Below are 17,864 nucleotides of genomic sequence, written 5' to 3'. Positions count from 1 at the left end.
CTCCATTTGCAGTTAGAAAGAACATGAATTCTGTGTTTATTGGTTGTAGTGTTCTATCAGTATCAGTTAGGTCAAGTTAGCCCAAGGTGTTGCACAGGTCTTCCATATCCTCACAGATTACTTCTACTTACTCTATCAGGTATTGAAGAAGAGTATTAAAATCCCCAACTACAATTGTGGATTTACCGATTTGTCACTTAATTTGTCAGTTTCTGATTTCTATACTTTGAAGCTCTGTTATTAGGGACACATTTATCTATGGCTTCACGCTGAATCAATCCATTTATCATTGTTAAATATACCTGTTTGTATTTGCTAACACTCCTTTTTCTGAAATCTACTTTGCCTGATATTGATAGAGCCATCCCAGCATTTTAATGATTAGTATTTGCATGACAGATTTTCCCATGTTGTTACTTTAAAAAATCTGTATTGCTGTACTTAAAGTGCACTTCTTTCAAACAGCATAAGGTTGAGGTTGCCTTGTCATGCAGTCTAAATTTTTATATTTAGTAATTGCAGTACATATTTTATTTACACTTACTACAATTGTTGATGTGGTTAGTCTACCAGGGTGCTGTTTTTTCCTGTTCTGTCTGTTCCTATTCAGAAAAGGCTTCTCCTTTTCTGTCTTCTTTTAGCTATAGATGTTGGTTTCAGTTTTCAAGATGCTTTTTCTAGGAGTTAAATACACATTGTTAAGCTATCAGTCTACTTCAAATTCATATTATCCTACAAGGATAATATAATAACTTTGTATCAGTATATATCTATTTACCTCCCTCTCATTCTTTAGGCTGCTGTCTTATTATCTTTTGATTTTACACATGTTATAATTTCCATAAAGTATTATTATTATTGTTGTTTTAAGCAATTGTTTTTTAAGGAATTTAAGAAGACACAGTATCTTTCTACTTACCCACAATTTTCCCATCTCTGATGTTCTTCATCCCTTCTGTAGACCTGAGTCTCCCGTTGGTGTTTCATCCAGCTTGAGGACTTTCTTTAACATTTTTTTTGTCACTAGGGGTTCTTTTGGTGACAAATTCTGTCAACTTTTGTATATCTGACAATTACTTTATTCCACTTCTGTTTTTGAGGAATATTTTAAATGGATGTGTAATTCTAGTTTAATGTGTTTTTGTGTTTAGTACTTTGGAGATGTCTTCTGCTTTGCGTAATTTCTGATATGAAGTCAACCATTTTTCTTAGTGTTTTCTAGTAGGTAATGCATATTTTAAATTTTTTCCTTTGATTAATTTTGCAACTTCTTATCTGTGGTTTTCAGCAATTTGATAATGATGCTGCACATGTGTATGATTTTTATGTTTGTGTGTCTTCGTCCTGCTTGGAGTTCATTGCTGTTCTTGGATCTGTGAGCTGTTTATTTTTATTAAACCTGGGAAAATTTTGGCAATTATTTCTTCAGACATATTTTTCTTTCTTGTTCATTTTTTCTCTTCTCCTGGGTCTTCTAATATGTGTATATTATACTGCTTGATATTACCTCAAAGATTGCTGATACTCTGATCTTTTATTTTCTAATTATTTATTCTGCCCTTCTTTGGTTTGGATAATTCTACTGACCTAACTTCAAGCTCACTTAATCTATATTCTACAGTGTCAAATCTGTATAAGCCTATTCAATAAATCTTTTATTTTAGAAATTGTATTTTTCAGTTGAAAAATTTACATTTGCTTCTTTTTAATACTTTTTATAGCTTTCCTGAAATACTTCATTGCTTTATTTATTATATCCACTTTTTTCTGTACATTCTTTGACATAATTGCATTTTAAAAATTCTTGTCTATTACTTTCAATAATTGCATCATCTATGGTTCTGCTTTTATTGAAAACTTTCTTTTAATTATGGTTACATTTTCATGCTTTTTGGTAAGCACTATGCTTTTAAAATTTTAGTCTAGATATTATAAAAAAGAATAGTGGAGACAAGAGCATAATACTGTTTTACTTTGTTTCCTTACCAGGGAGTGTAACCCCTTCCTCTGGCAGTTTGGGTTTAGCATTGGTTTTTTGAATTCCTCCTAGAACCAAATTAACTGGAAACTTTAATCATACCGAGCTCACCTGTGAATAACTCAACCCCTAATTTCCTTTGTAGCTATCTTTTTTATCTTCTCAGCATTGGAACTGAGAGAGGTTTATGCTGTTCAAGATAAATTTGGTTTACCTTTGGATTCAGCAGGGCCCAAGAATCCAGTTACTGTGAAAACAGGCAAAATTAGACTTCCAAACCCCTTCCACTGTTGCTTTCTTGGCAAAAATTCAGAGATATAGTAAAGGAAAATATTTGTCAGGGTTAGCAATTTTGTTTCTGCATTTGGGGGTTTTCCAGATTCCAGTATGTCCTGCCAACTTACACAGTGTTCCGAGGTTCGTCTGATTTCTCCTCATCTGTGCAAAGTCTCGGATTATGGGAGGCTGGCTCGTCCACCCGTTTGTCCTCAGAATGTCACACTTTAGTTGTGGGATCTTCGAGGGCTTTCTGCTCAGCTACGAAGGAGTAATCTTCTGCTAGAACTCAGTTTATCAAGGATTCTTTGTGGTATTCTTTGCTACCTGGTTAAATTAATAAAAACATAATCTTAATTTTATATGGGTTATTCTTATTGTTATGATGTGAACAACAATCTTCTGTCTTTCTAGATCCTAAGCAAAATAAAAATATTTTGCATTTATTTTTGAAAACAGTTTTGTATGCATATAGAATTCTAGATGTTCAGTTACTTTCTTTGAGCACTTTGAAGATGTTATTCTGTTATCTTCTGTTTCCCATATTTTCTGCTTCAAAGTCAGTCATACGTCTTATTGCTGTTTCTTTGATTTGTCTTATTTTTTTCCCCTCAAGTTACTTTCCAAGTTTTTCTCTCTGCCTTCGGTTTTCATCAGTTTTCTAGGTATGCTGGTATTACAGAATCCTAGGTGAGAATTTGTGATGGGCTTGCATTTCTACTGAATTAATTCTGTAGCTCGTGCAAAAGTTAATTGAGCATATATGCGTGAATATATTTTTGGATTTTTGTTCTGTTCCATTGATCTATGTGTCTATGCTTTCATCAATACAACTCAGTTTTTATTACATTGCTACCATTTTATACTTTTATACCTTGCTCCTATTTTAGGAGCAATATTAAAAATATTGTCGAAAATATTCCACTCACTTGTGTGATTAGCATGTCTTCCTTCAAAGCCCCATGTAGGTAAGTGAGTGCTCATGTCCCTTTTCTTTGGAAATACCTGTATTTCCTTAAATGTTTGTCCTTCAACCTCAGTTCTATCATAAGAAATAAGAAATGTTATGATTTTTGTAGAGTACCCATCTTTTCGCTATCGTTATAGCAAGAACAGCAATCTTTCCAGCTTTCTAAATCTGAAGCAACAGCTGGAAGCCTCTATTTTATAAACTTTCAGCATATTTGCATACTATTCTTCTAATGAATATAATCAATTTTAAAGGAAAAACAACATTTTAAAAATAAATGGCTGGTCCCATGATGAAATCAGTAACTAAAGTTTACCCAAACTGCAACTCTTATACAATTTATTTTTTTAAGATTTTATTTATTTATTTTTAGAGAGGGAAGGGAGAGAGAAAAAGAGAGAGAAATATCAATGTGCGGTTGCTGGGGACTGTGGCCTGCAACTCAGGCATGTGCCCTGACTAGGAATTGAACCTGCAATGCTTTGGTTCGCAGCCCACGCTCAATCCACTGAGCTATGCCAGCCAGGGCCAATTTCTTAAATATAGGTTTGCTTGTCACTTATTAAGTGTTTACTGTTTCTCTGGTGTAGGAAGGAATTGTGAACACTCTGATTCATGACAAAGGCCAGCCACCTCATCCTGGCTTCCAAGGCTCTCCTTCCCCAGACACTAACCGCACTCCAGGGCTCCGTATCATCCCAGTCCTCTCTTCAGCAATGTTCAGGAATAAATACATGATGCCTGCCTTAGACATGCACATCCTGTGACTTTCCTAACTCTGACTTCCATTTTTTTCAGAATGCCCTTCTATACCACCACTTCATTCCTCTTTTTTTGGTTGAGCAAGGCTACGTTGGACTTCATGCATACATTCTTTGCCAATCAACAAACATTTGCTGAAATACAATGGCAACTGTGCCACAGTTGCCATCAGGGAGCTCATAGACTTTCGTTATGTTCTTCTCTAAACAAGTGTCTTGTCTGTGGTGGTGGTGATGACGGAGATGATGACGATAACTAACCTTCATTCATCTTTACTATGTGCCAGGAACTTTTCGTAGACTTTTGTATCTGTAAGAACTTTTAATCATCATAACAGCCCTAAGATAGTTATTAGTTTTATTCTGATTCTACAGTGAAGAAATTGAGGCATAAAGCATTAACCAATGAATATATAAATAAGTGAATGGGTTTTTCTTCCTGAAAAAATCCAGCCACATTAAGTTAGGCACTGACATTCTGGGTGCTCTTGGAATCTTAACTATTCCTTTCTCCCTGATACCTCCCTCTTGATAACACCAAGGAGAAAATATACCCTTGTTCAAGCATTTGGTGTTCTGTTCTCCTTTTTATAAATGCATATTCTTCTCCTAGAGTTCCCTTTGTACTGTTTGAGCAAAAAAAGAGACAAAGAGATGGTGAAATAAAGACATGCAGACCCTCTTCTTCCAGCCACATGGTCACTTCGGTGAGCTTCTCCACTGCAGCTCCAGTTTCAAGTGCGCAACTGGAGGCCACAAACATAGGCAACTCTATAAAGCAGACTGTGTGCCCATTGTCAGTATTAGGTTAGGCCTTAATATTAGAGAAATAAGGTTGGAACAGCCAGTAGAGGAAGGGAAAAGTCTGGATATTTATTCATTTTTTTCCACAAATATCTATTAAATGACTATAATGCAGCTGACCTTATATGGGGTGCCTAGCAAATAATGGCAAACACATAAACATTATCTCTGTCCTCACAGTACTGAGAGCCTAGAGAATAATCCAAGATTAGGTCCTGGCATAATTGATGAAAATGACTGCAGTTATGTTAGACCCTCAATTCTTCATATTTCAGTAGCAACACTATAGACTTTTAAGCTGTAGTGTTTCAGCCAACAAGTCTGACCAAAGACACTAGTGCTTCAGGAGACTCAAACCACAATAGCGGAACTAGTCTCCAGTTCTAAGCCTGGGCTTAGGGACAGTCTCAGTCTTCCTGTGTCTTCTTCCCTCTGGGATAGGCTTGCCTAGTTCCCATGTTCTGCATTCCAGCCATTCTGTCGAGAGTCGAGTCTGCCCAAATCCCAGCTCATGTGGCTGAGAGGTGGATATCTTACTTTGTTCATTATTATACCCAACATATGCCAGAGACAGTTCTAGTTCTTGTGAGCTTCTTTTCCTACCCTGTTTCTGGTAACTCCAGCTGCTGGCTGGGGTCTTATTCCAAAGCAGATGGACCACCCAGAACCATGACATTGCTGGCTTCCTTATTTCAGGCATCACTGCTGTCTGGATGCTGCTGTCACTGTGCCATGTCCTCCAGCTCCACATCTCCCCAAATGCTAGCAAGTGCCTGGTGGAAGAATGCTGCACTTCTTTGTGCTGGTGGCTACTCTCCCATGGGAGCCACTCTTCAGATCGAGTAGAGATTCCAGCACCAGTGGTCTTTTGCCCCTTCTTCCTTGTCTCCAATGGCCAGTCCCTAAGTCCCAGCATGCCTCTCTCATCAAAGCTCTCCAGACATACGACAAGCTTCTGTTCCTGGTTGTTATTCCTGGTTTTTATTGTCTTGTGATCTCTTGCACCAATATCTGGTACTTTATCTATTTCTCTCTTCTTACTTTCCCACAGCAGCATGAATATTTTCCATAAGAATGCTCTTAATTCTTGTGACTTTTGACAGGATGCTTTCTCCCAAGGTCTAAGAGTGAAGACTGGAGTTTGTGTGTGTCAGGCAACCCGGGTTTCTATGCTACACCTCCATCTGGCTGTTTGGCTTTGGTCAATTCAATTCCTTTTGCTGTTACTCAATTTCCTAGTCAGTAAAATGGAAAGTGTTGTCTCTAAGGTTTCTGGTTCTTTCCAGCTCCCAAATTTGTTGATATTAAGTTGGCTGAGAATCGCTTTCTCAAACAACTCCTAGCTTGTTTTTCTTTCTCAAATGCCCATCAGAAAAAATAATATCTATTCAGCTAATACTCCCTTTTCTCTAGCTTTGGATGTAGTATAGTTGTAAATAAGACACCCATCCATTAATTTTGACTTCTGGTTCCTTTACTCTATATATTAATAATACCTTGAATTCATAGAATATTTTGTACTTCCCAAACCCTTCCATGGTTATCCTATTGGATCTTCATAATGACCCTATTTATTTGCAAGGACAAGCTTTTCCACTCTCTCTCTTATTATCTCTCTCTTATTTAATACCCCCTTTAAGAATCAGGCATCTGACACATTGACAAGCAAGATATTTATTTGCCCAAGGCAGCACGACTTGTTAGTGCCAGATCCTGAACTAGAATTCAGATTTCCTAACAACTAATTTAATAGATCTCTGACTTTTCTGTGTCCCTCTTGCCTCTTCATTGCCTTTTTTTCAACTCCTATATTTAATTCTTCCAACAGTGCTAATGTTTTGCATCTTACATGAGCCAGGAGAGTCTGAGTACTGAAAGAGAGGATTAAGAAATTCTTCCCTTCTCCAACTAGAAGGTGTCCAGCAGCCAGCATGGGCATTGTTGCAAGGTGCCCGTCTCTGGGCTGTAAAGACTGTCAACCTGTGGTTCTCCAGTCAGCTATTCCAAGGTTTCATCACATTTAATCAACTGAGCAACTTAATGAAGCCCAAGCTACAGTAAGAGAGGAAGTCGAACAGGAGTTTTAGGCAGCAACAGCCCAGTTTCGCTCACAGGGCCATACACTACGAAGGTTGCATAATTCAGAATTTTCCCAAGAGCTAGAAGGACTGCGTGTGTTCCCTACTCTTCAGCATCAGGAAAGAGGGATTAAGGGAATGTTTTCAGTGTCACAGGAAAAGGTAATAAAAATACAAGTATATTTTGGGTCAGGTTCAATTTCTGCTTGGTTCTTTCAAATCACTCTGAAGAAAATTGTAGCACAACAGAAGCTTTAATGCCCAAGCTGATAAGATACTTTACCACGACCCAGGTAGTTATCAGCTCCCTGATGCAAACCTAATTACATACAACGACTAATACAGCAAGCCTAATAAAATGAGGGGAAAGTTAAGGATCCTGGGTCAAGTCTGTCAGTCATAGGAAGACCATCATTAGTTACTATTTTAATGGTTCATTTGATTAAATGCTAAGCTATTGTCTTGTAATTATGTGTATTCAAGGGAAAAATACTCAGGTTCAATTAGGAATGTATCTTTTACTGCACTATGTTTAATGAAGTTGCAACATCACCATAATAAGCAAGGAATAATGAAAATCTTCTTTTGAAATTGCAATAGAAGTATTTGCAGAGAAGTAGCTGGCATGTGTAACATGATGAGTTCCCTTAAATGGCTCAACTGTTGATCAAAAAAGCAAATTATATAAGTGGATACTGCGAGGCAGAAACATGTGGACACAGCTGGAGTGTCATGTGTCACGGTTCCAGTCATTGCCAGCTGGCGGTCACACAAAGGCAGGCCAAGCCAAACAATTACTGTTATTCATAAGAGCAAATGTGCATTCCAAACACACAGTGCAGGCTTTATGAAATAACTGAGCGTTCAGATGCATCCAGACAGCCAAGCTGTTTTTTCATCACATGTCCCTGGGTGCCAGGCCAATATGGCAAACTGACTCTGCTATTCAGAAACCCTTATCTTTACCCAATTAACCAAATCACTGTGACGTTTGAGAGTTCTTCATGCACTTTGTTGAGTGCGTCAAACCAGCAGGCTTACCAGGCAGCAGATGCACAGCTTCTGGAAGCAATCTGCTTTCTTTCTTTTTTTTTCCTTCTTGAGCTGTAAATACCCTGTTAGACCACTGCCCGTTACAAGCCAGAGCTTGGAGTCAGTCTCAAACCTCCGAACATGCATCCAAGCACCCAGTGCCCTGGTCCCCAGTTCTGTGTACCAGTGTGATGAATATCTTCCAAGATGTTGTCTTGGGAAGGTCAAGGATGGCCAAGAGATGGACAGTAGAGATTCTGATTCTTGTTTTTTTTTGGGGGGGAGGGAAGTTAAATGGGAGAACATTCTAGGAAAGAGTCTGGTAGAGGTCTGAATTGAGACTCCCTGGATTGCTTAAATATAGACAGTAAAGGAAGGGGAAGTAAAACGGAGTTGTTATTTCCATAATTTTCATCTATTTTCTTGAAAGAGAATGGAGCCATAGCTCCCTGCCTGCTATTTCTTTCAGTACACAAGGTCACAGGCACAGGTAAAAATGTGTGCCTTCATGTTCCTGCTCGCAGCCATGTCAGAGCAGAGAAGTGCTGGAGAGGAAGGCGTACAGTGGCTAGGGGAGTTTCACTGTGACAGAAAGTAAATGGTTATATCTTAATCCTTACAAGGAGAATACAGGGTACTCTGTCTAGACAAGCACTGTTCACTAGAAACCTAATGTGAGCCATCAAGTAGCCTAATTTAACAAAGTAAAGAAGAAACAAGTGAACTTAATTATAATAAAGTATGTTATTTAAGCCAATATGTCTAAGCTACTATCATTTCAACATATAATCAACATGAAAGTATTAATGAGATACCTTACATTATTGTTTTGGTACTAAGTGTTGAAATCTTGTGTGCATTTTATACTTAAAATACATCTCAATTTGCATTAGCCACATTTCAAGTGCTTAGTGGCCACCTGTGGCCCAGGGCTGCATTTTGGAGAGTGTGGCGCTGTGTTGGCAAGGGGCATGTCCAGCAGGCCAAGCGCACTGTCTGGCCTGGGAGGAATGCCTAATGCACCGAATGAAGAGTCTGCTCTGTCGCTGGTCCCAGTTCTCCTGTCAACCTTATTTCTTCTTAGTTAACTGATCCATAAAATGGAGGTAATAGCAGCTGCCTCACCACCTCTCTGAAGCTTCCTCTAAGTGTTCAGATTAAATAATGGGTGTCTATTGTGAACAACAAACAGTGTTCTATCAACGTGAGATTAAATAAATGCCTCAAAATTTTCTGACAGTACTGAAAGTTTTAGGAAGTGAGGAAAGCCATTTCCCCCCTTAACTCTCTGTGCCCTGTTATTCCTTTCACAGGAAAGGTTTTAAAATCAGATATGATTTTAGAGGCTAAAGTTCCCCTCCTTACCTATATAGGTCTATGAAAGATTTTTAAAATATCCAAAATTTTTAAAGCACCAAGTTATGGTCATCCTTCTTTTGCATCAGGGGCTTTCCATAAGGGGCTTTCCAACAGTGGCTGAGGCCACACAGTCATGCATCCCAGCTTTCCTTTGAAACCCCAGAGAACCCGGGTAGCGAGCACACTGGCCAGTGGATTCTGGCCCCATCAGCACTGTGCTTCACTTGTGAGATGCTACGGATCAGACAACTCAGAGTCCTGCCACTATTTCCCTCAGGCATGGGTGTCTCAGAGCCCCTGTCCCTGGCACATCTCTCCTGTGTTGGTTGCAAAGACAAGGGAACTGTTTGCCTTTGCATTGTCCATATTGAAGTATTTTGGCCAACAGGAATACCAGCAACGCCAGCCCATACCACACGATATCAAAGCCCATCAGCCCAGATCTGCCATAGTTACAAAAGTTAGCATTAAACATTTGCCATTGGTAAAAATGACATTTTTGTATGTAAAGGGACTAGTTTCTTTTTTAAATTAAAAATCATAATCACAATGGTAATGTTTCCATACAGTGCCTTGGATTTTAAAAGGATTTTCAGATTGGTTAAATTTATTTTTAAGTGGTTTATTCTTTTTTGATGTTACTGCAAATAGGATTGCATTCTTACTTTCTCTTTCTTTGTTAGTATAGAGAAATACAACTGATTTTTGCATATTGATTTTGTATGCTACAACATTAATAAATTCATTTATTAGTTTTTATAGTTTTGAGGTAGAGTTTTTAGCATGTTCTATATATAGTATCATGACATCTGAAAAAAGACAGTTTATGTCTTCCTTCCCAATTTGGATGCCTTTTATTTCTTTTTCTTGGCTAATTGCTCTGGCCAGAACATCCAGTACTATGCTGACTAGAAGTGGCAAGAGTGGACATCCTTGTCTTGGTCATAATCTGAGAAGAAAAGCTTTCAACTTTTTACTGTTGAGCACGATATTAGCTGTGGGCTTGTCATGAATGGCCTTTATTATGTTGTGGTATGTTTTTTCTATACTCACTTTGTTGAGAGTTTTTATTATAGAAGTGTTTTGAATTTTGTCCAATGCTTTTTCTGTATCTGTTATGTGATTATATGATTTTCGTCCTTCACTTTGTTAATGTGGTGTATCAAACTGATTGACTTGTAGATGTTGAACCATCCCTGCATCCCTGGAATACATTCCACTTAAACATGGTATGTGAATCTTTTAGTGTGTTGTTGAATTTGGTTTGCTAATATTTTGTTGAGAATTGTTGCATCTATGTTCATCAGAGGAATTGGCCTGTGATTTTATTTTCTTGTAGTGTTCTTGTCTGACTTTGGTATCAGGATAATGCTGGCCTCACAAAATGAGTTTGGAAGTGTTTCTTTGTCTTCTATTTTTTGGAAGAGTTTGAGAAGAATTGGCATTAAATCTTCTAAGATGAGATGGCTACATTGGTTGTTCAGGAGCATGTTGTATAATCGTCACATATTTGTGAATTTTTCAGTTTTCTTCTTGTGATTGATTTCTAGTTTCTAACCACTGTAGTCCTAAAAGATGCTTGATATGATTTCAACCTTCTAAAATTTACTAAGATTTGTTCTGTGGCCTAACATATGATTTATCCTGGAGAATATTACATGTGTGTTTGAGAAGAATGCGTCTTCTGTTGCTGTTAGATAAAATGTTCTCTAAATGTCTGTTAAGGCCATCTAGTCTAATGTGTCATTCAAGTCCAAAGTTTCCTTATTGAATCTCTGTCTAAATGATTTAGCCTTTGTTGAAAGTGAGGTTCTGAAGTCCCCTAATATTATTGTATTGCTGTCCATTTCTCCATTTACATATTTTTTTCTTTACATATTTGTGTGCTCCTATGCTGGGTACATAAGTATTTATTAATGTTATATCCACTTGATAAATTGACTTTTTTATCATTATAATACCTTCTTTGACTCTTGTTACAATCTTTGGATTGAATTCTATTTTGTCTAGTATAAATATAACTACCTCTATTTTGTCTGGTTTCTATTTGCATGGAATATCTTTTTCCATCCCTTCACTTCAGTCTATATACATCCTGAAAGTAGAGGTGGGTCCCTTGTAGGCAGTATATAGCTGGGTCTTTTTTTTTTAATCCATTCATTCATTCCATGTCTTTTGATTAGAGAATTTAGTCCATTCATATTTAAGAAAGATAATTGCTGATAGACATGGGCTTACTATTGCCATTTTGTTCATTGTTTTCTGTTTGTTCAGTATTTCTTGAATGAATGGATGAATACATAAATTAAATACTTAATGAACTGAATTTTTACCATATATTATCCCAGATCATTAGTACAAAGTTTTAATTGAATGGTTTGCTTTTCCTTTCATGTTATTACAATGTAAAGACACTCATATTTGAAAAATCATGACTCAGTTTGCAATAAGGCTTTATACCTAAAGGTCACTCAACAGGAATTGCTGATGCAAGCTCTGCTGGGAGAGTGTAACCTCTTAAGCTGGGTGTGCTATGTGGCCTAAAACATGGGACATAATGACTGCTGCAGCCATCCATTCATTCATCAAATACTCCTTGAGTACGCTGTATGTGAGAGGACTCCCCTAGGAACCAGGGAGACATTGATGGTCAAAACCCGCAACATGTTCTCTGCCCCCATTGAAATTGCTATCTAGTGGTTTCCTTTAGAATCTTGGGCACAAGACGTGATAAATTTTCTAAGTTTCTGTCAGTCAGAAAGTTAAGATGAAACTTCTTTTGCCTTTTACATTAAAAAGTTAAAATCCTACTTTTAACTCTCCCTCTCCCTACCCTTATCCTCTGATTTTAGAAGCTTTACTAATAGCATTCACCCATGGAACTACTCCAAGAGCCACTCCTGATGCATGTCCAAGTTCATTAGAAATGAATCTCTCTTCCCCTGCCTTTCCCAGTAAGAAAGAGCCAAGAACAGTCAGGGAAACTTTCACACTTAAACTGCAGTGGTAGGACCCCAAACCCACATCAGACATCCTGGCTCCCACGCCTGTGCACATGCCGTGTGGCGTCTCTGGCCAAACCTAAACTGCCTTAGCCACATCTCAGGGTGCCCAGGGCTCAGTCGGAAATTTGAGCTAAGTGAGGACAGCCCACCTTCAGGTACTCCTTCTCTTCTTTTCACATTTTTTTCCATGGCTCCTGACACTTCTTGGCCATCCATCATTTTCCATTTATTTGTGGGCAGTCTTATTATCTTCAAAGTGTTTTCCTTCACCTTGCAGAGGAAAGCCTACCCCTAAATAAAGTTCTTGGTTTTCTATGTATTTGGAGAACCTTTGCCAGGACCCCAGCTGCTTCCAGACCCTTGCCACCCAGCCTCGGCCTGCATTTCCGAGTATCCACTATGGGAATAGATTCCTTGGAAGGAGACTTGCTTCTTTTGGGCCATGAGGACTCTTTTCTGAGAGGAGAGACACAGTAAGAAAGCTCAGGGGATAACTGGCTCGGAGGTTCCATGAAAAAGGTTCTTCAGGCCTGGCTTGAACGGTGGTTTTGTGTGACAGAAGAATCCCTCAGTCTTTCTGGTTTTGGCTAAGGCTCCCCACTTCTTTGTGGGATGCTGATGAATTTGTGCCTGGTTGCTCTCTTAAGATTACCTGTGTTTACACTGTGTGGCTTCGAAGTCACTGCTGTATCTTGAATGCTCATTCAGGGAGAGTAACTCAAGGGCTGACAGCTGGTGAGGTCATTCCGCAGTCTAGCCAAGGCCCGTGTGCCATTACAATGAAGTAATAATGTATTTATAACACACCTAACCACTGATGGCTTCTATTGCTGTGGCTTTTCCCCCTGCGTTTGCACAGATGTTTTTTGAGAACTCAAGAATTGGCCTCCAGAAACAACCTCCTAGCAAACAAACTCTGTCTGTTGACTCTGGCGGGTGCTTATAACGAGTGTTGTTAGCACGTGGGATTTATGTTTCAAATATCATTTTAATTTCTCAGGCAGCATTTTTACCACAAGATGTTAATTCACTGGTGCACTGGAATCCCACAGCCTTTCTCTCTCTCACTCCTGCGGGCTTGCACTTTCTCTCTCCTTTTAAATGAAAATATGGACTTAGTTTCTAAGGAAATGTCCTCAGTGCTTGATTCATTGAAACACAGTGCATTCGTTTTCCCTGATATTTACTCGGAAATATCAGTCTTTTTTATTTGATAAATGATGTACCTTTGTGATTCATTAAGTCCCTCCCTTATTCCCTAGTAACACCCTCTTTGTCATGTACACGGATGCTGCAGTTAGTCCCAACAGGAGCAGTTGGCATTCTCCAGAGACACGAGCTGCATTTAACGTTTATCAGAAATTTGGGAAAGCATTTAAAGACAATGGTGCACACACTAGGTTGACACCTAGCATGAATTCCTATGACGATTGTTAAGTCAGTCTCATAAATCTTAATATTTCCTGATAGTGGTGGGTTTGAGATACCCTTTATTGATTCCACAATTAGTATTCCAGATATTTTTAAAAAACACACATTTGGAGACTTTTCTTCTGACAATCTTGTATTGTCTTTTTCTTCTCTCTTTTTTTCCCCCCTGCAATACTGATGCATTTTATCTCTGCTTCTTAGTCATCTGGCTTAATCAGCCTGGAAGGCATCACCTTATGTAAAGGTATCCCCTGGGCCCATGAGTGACTTCCCCACCCCCATACAAGAGTAAATATTTCTAAATTGGCACACATCTATCCTGGTTCCTAACCAACTCTAAACCAGGTGACATCAACTCTGGGACCTGAGACAAGAGGGTAAAAGCCTTCCTTCTCTCATTCACTTCTCATGCTGTCTGCAGTCTAGTACAGTTTGGCTTTGGACACACAACCGCTGCACTGATGCTTCCTAACAGACAACAGCAAAGCAGCTCCTTGGTCCTGACCCACGGCCTCTTTGAAGTTCTAGGTGCTACAGAGCACACCTTTCTAGAGCTTTCTTCTGTTGATTTCGGCCACACTTTCCTCTCTAGGTCCTCTCTAACTTTTGTCACCACTTTTCTCCTATTTTGTCACCTGGTAAATTTTGGGTTGCCTGAGCTCTGGGTCTGTACACTCTCCTGGGCAATATTTCCCAACACCCTTCAATCCATGGTTTCAATTATATTCTTGGTTCCAACTCTGATACTCACTTCTCTCTAACTACTGATTGTGCATGTCACTGGATATGTGGGAAGGGGTGAATTTCCCATCCTCTGCTGGCTTGTCTCTTTTCCTCCTGTAGTGAATTCTAGCTCACCAGACACCCAAGCCCTTCCCTCAGGAGGTGGCCCAGTTAGAAATCTTAGCATCATTTTTGTCATCTCCTCCTTTGCTTCTTTGCCCCTTCTGGTGCACAGGTTTGCCCTTTCACTGTTGATTTGTTGATTCTTCCTCTTTATCATCAGAACAAACTTCAGAATCACCTTGGTGCTTCTCAAACACAAACTTGCTGGGCTCCACCCTGGGGACTGTGACTCAGTGTGTCTAGGGTGGGGCCAGTCACCTGTATTTGATGAAGCTCTGAAGGATTTGCACACAGCCAGGTGGGAAAGCCTGGCTGGAGACACTGCTCTTCTTTCCACTTCCACAGTGTCTATGCCAGGTCAGGCAGGCCCCTCATCGCCCTCCACCTGGGCTGGCCCCTGCCTCCCTGGCTTCCTACTTCTAACCAGATGCCCTGTTTAGAAGTAGAAGGAACTTTCTAGACCCTCACCCAGCCATGTCATTCCCTTGTTTAAAAATGTTGGCTGTGGCTTTCCGCTTGCAGGTTCCACACCCCTTATTATGATTTATCACTTTTTACCCCTGCCTGGGTGCCTTCCTGGTGCCTTTTCCACCATCAGGAGGGCATTCCATCCCTTTCTGTACCCTGTGGGTCATTCTTGTAGCACATACACAAGAGCTAGTGTTGTTTTCCACGTCCAGCTCCAAAGCCAGCTCTCTCACCCGCAGTGGGAAGCCCTTCTGGGCCAGACCCCCTCCCTCCTGTGTTGCCACAGCACTGTGAACCATGCCTGCCTTGGCCTGGTGCTTACTGGGTTTATTGCACAGGTGCCTGCTGCTCTTGTCCCCACCACACGCAAATCAGGTGTTCCTTCAAGGCAGAGCCTGAAGCCCATTGTCCCCATGCTCCTCTCAATGCCCAGCACTTAGATGGTGAATGTGGAGCCAAATGAACATCAGTTTTCTTGGACACTCATATAGTACTGTTGCAAGGTAAGGGATAGGGCAGGGTCTTCAACACAAAAAGCTTGGGAATAATGAACATTTTTTTTCTTTGTTAGAACTTTCCCCCTCTTAGTAGCATACTCAGTATGTGGCACTTACTGATGGCTGTGTTGATTCCCTATTTGAGTCACATTGCTGTGGGAGAAGGACAAGGGCTCAGAGAGAACAGAACAAACCCCAGCCCTGCCCTTTCACTCCAGGGGACCCTGGACCAGGCATTTAACATCTCTGTGCCTTAACATCTTCAACTGTGACATGAGGTTTAATCATACCTACTTCACAGGGTTGAAATGAGAATAAAATGAGATAACCTATAAGAAAACACCTGGCCCACAGAGGATACCTAGCAAATGTCATTTTCCCTTTCCTCTCTAGGAGCCAGGGAGTATTTTAGTCAGTCAACAGGACACCAAAGACAGTCCCCTTGACTGAGAGCTGATCTGTGCACTTTGTCTTGGCTTTGTTCAGCCCCTCATCCCTCCCTCTGGCCTGCAGAGAGTCCTGTGTGTGCTGATAAAGCCATGAAAGGAAGTCATGATTTAACTCAGACTGTTTTAGTTACTGTCTGACCCTGGAAAAATTACTTAAACTCTGTAGACCTTAGTTTTCTCTTCTGTAAAATGGGATGATAACAATATTATCTCTTTCACAGCTTTGCCCTGGATAATTAATAATAGTATACACATAGAACATTTAGTACAGAGGCTGACACAGGAGGGCTCAGTACCAGTGGTTGTTACTAGGAAAGGGAGGCAAGTGTATTGTAAAGTCCTAACCCAGCTCTCACAATTTAAGGGCACAGTCAGGAAAAGAAAAGATATCCTTCACTCAATGCTACTTCTTCGTAGGTTGCCTCCCAAGACATTGAAGTTTCCATTTCACTACCAGACAGAAGAGTGACTTAAATGCCTCTGCCCTTTCATTGTTCCATGCAATTTAATGCAATTAATTATAGGATTTAATATAATTATACTTATGTAATTAATGTAATGACCCAACTCAATTTCAATTTTCTCTTTCTCTCTTTGTTTTTCATGGAGTGTGTACCTCCTCACCTCACGGAAGCCATTGCCCCAGGCTTCCAAGACAGAAGCTGGCTTTCTGCCTCTCTCTGGAAAACAGAAGGGGAGAGCCCTCAAGGTATTATTGGGTCAACTCCTTTCTTGGGTAATTCAAACTTACAGCTGAAAAGTAGTGTGTGTTTCTGACTGTATTCTCTTCTGGGTATGTCTACCTATGGGGGGGAAAAAGGACCAGGTTCTGATGGCCATAGGGTGAAGCTGAAGTGACTGGGCTCTGTGGGCTCAGCAACTCTCTCCTCCCCATGTGCACAAAGGCCATGTCACTTAAGTCATTTTCTGTGGGATCTGGAATTATACAAAAATTTTTTTCAACTGAAGACAGCCTAGTAATAATGAACTATTCAATAATTGTTAAAAAGTGAATGACATGGAAGAAAGTGAGCTGAGACTTATACAGCCATAGGACTCCATGTTACATGCGGAACAATCTCCCTGCACCTCCAAAGCCCACTTTGTTCCCATAAAGCCAAGGGTTTGGTTTGTCCCTTAGACTAGGGTGAATTTGAAGTTGAAGTTTCTCCCCATTCCTGTTTCTCTTGAAGGAGTAATCAATCAGGCCTTGATGCTGTGGCCAGTGAGGTCACTGTTGTGTAACAACACTGTTCCCTGTGGAAAGAGAATCTTTCCTCTCCCAGAAGTTGTACAGACTGAGAAACACCCAAAAACCTGAGAATTGTTCATGGGCTCTATCATGGTGAAGACTATCTTAATCCAATCAATATTTAGCATGTTTCTAGCACTGTAATTAAATACCAGTAGTCCTCAGTAAAAAGAACTATTTGGTGAAAGTAACCCTATCAGTCACAGACGTTCAACAATTAGCATTTATTCTCTCTAGGCATGTGTGGATGACTTTTCATTGACCTTACACTGGCTTGAGCTGGGCTTGGTGTCAGATTCCTGACTGGGTCTAGGCCTGCTCTACATGCTTCTGGTCTACCTTGGTCCAGTGGTTTCCCAAGGCACACAAAAGAGCAGTGCAACTGTGCAAGCATGTTTCACGTCTGGGCTCGAGATCACACCTATTAACCTGGGCTCTATTAACTAAGGCTCCTGCTTTTTACATGGGGGAAGGGAAGCTGGACTTGGAATAGAAAACTCATGTTGGAACCTTGACTCCATCAATTACGTAGCCTTTATGAATCTCAGTTTTCTGTAAAAGATAAATAATATCAGCTCTGCTTCCCCCCACACCCCACCCGTGTTTTGGAGACATCAAATGAAATAGCAGATGGAAAGCACTTCATAAACTGTAAATG

The sequence above is a fragment of the Phyllostomus discolor genome, chromosome 6 (genome assembly GCF_004126475.2).
Source record: "Phyllostomus discolor isolate MPI-MPIP mPhyDis1 chromosome 6, mPhyDis1.pri.v3, whole genome shotgun sequence".
NCBI lineage: Eukaryota > Metazoa > Chordata > Mammalia > Chiroptera > Phyllostomidae > Phyllostomus > Phyllostomus discolor.
The sequence above is the reverse complement of the archived record's forward strand: the minus strand, read 5'-3'. Positions refer to the sequence as shown.